Source organism: Trichechus manatus, unplaced genomic scaffold, assembly GCF_000243295.1.
Source record: "Trichechus manatus latirostris isolate Lorelei unplaced genomic scaffold, TriManLat1.0 scaffold00026, whole genome shotgun sequence".
NCBI lineage: Eukaryota > Metazoa > Chordata > Mammalia > Sirenia > Trichechidae > Trichechus > Trichechus manatus.
In genome coordinates, this window is record NW_004443962.1 from 6,624,668 (window position 1) to 6,626,167 (window position 1,500).

Sequence of the window (1,500 nt, forward strand, 5' to 3'; positions counted from 1 at the left end):
ACAGTACATTATTTCTTTGATGTTTTCTGTATTTAGCTGTATTAGTGCACTTTGTGGTTAGCTCCTATTACTTCATGGCACAAAATATTAAAATGGCTGGGAAAAATAATTATGAATGAACATGATCCCTTGTTACACTACTGTCATTCCATTATTTGCCAGTCTCACATGAACTCATTCACATTGCAGAATCACATGCTGTAACAAAATAAACTGTATACTTGGATCTATACATTCATTTTTTTTTAACAGCTACATAGTATTGTATGGCTGTAACATACAATATAATACTGCGTAGTATTATACTACATACAATATAATATGTAGTTGTTAAGGAACAGCTATGTTTTAAATTTTTTATCACAAACAATGCTCAGATGAGCAACTTATACATATCTCCAGTGCCTTCTAGTGGGTGTTCTTATGTTCCAATAAACAAACTCACAAGACCTGAATAGGCCATGCTGGCAAAAGTTACGCTTAAAAGGATACAGGACAGGAAGCGCAGCATGCTAGCAGGGCAGGTCAGGCATCTCAGTGTTCCAACAACAGTCTCTGTGCCTCTCCCCCTTCCCCTCCACCACCACAGATGAGGGCAGGAACCACCCTGGCTTACAAGTGCCATGTCCCAAATAGGAACCAGTATCTCTTGTAACAGCTCCACAGGCATAGCTTCCAGATCCTTGCAAGGAACATACCCATAAGAATCTCTGCATATCAGGAAGTGCTAGACTGTGGCTTCCCAAAAGGTATTTATAGTAAATCCAGTCCAGAGACGTATCAGGGGATCTTTTTTCCATAAGTATTGTTACCTGGTAACTCAGCTGACATATCCCACATTATCAGGTTTCCAGAGGGATAGAGCTAGAAAGTTAACCCAGGGTCATATTTGTTTATAGAGAAAGAGAGAATAAATCCCTGGATCAAAAGGCATGTACTTTTTTTATTTTTAGAGGTCAGTTTAGATAATTAGATAGTTGCAGCTTATATGCACGCTGACCAAAGCTGATCAAATTGTGAAAGGAATGAAATTAATGCTTGTGCTGATTTAGGTTAGCAGATGTAGCTCTTAACCACTACACCTCTGGGGCTCCTCTTCTTACCTAGGTGACCCCAGAGTAACAGTGATGAGAACTTAGGGAAGAAGCATACATTTACTTCTGCCGTGGGAATTTCAGCTTATTTTTCCTAGCAATTTTCTCAAGTGGTCCCCTTCAGAAAGCTGTGGATTGGCCAGAAATGAAACTGTATGTACTTTAAGAAGAGAAAGTGAGAGTGGTAATTATATTAACCTCCTCTTTTCTCTGAAATGAACTTTGTGTCCTTGAACTATAAAAAAAGAGATGTATTAAAGTACTTGAGATGACCACCTACCGTTCAACATAAAGATTCTAATAATCAGAGCTGCCCAAAGATAGAATAAGCTTCCATAAGAGGTAGTGAACCCTCCATTATTGGATGACCTCATGGTAGGAATTTCATGATGTAATATAATATGGA

At 38.5% G+C, this 1,500-nt stretch overlaps 1 protein-coding gene across 1 annotated transcript in view; it reads left to right on the forward strand.

The window, feature by feature from the left end:
- The window catches only part of LMLN (leishmanolysin like peptidase), an 87,565-nt gene that overhangs the window by 38,848 nt on the left and 47,217 nt on the right, over window positions 1-1,500 (forward strand). The gene's annotated exons all lie outside the window — the stretch shown is intronic.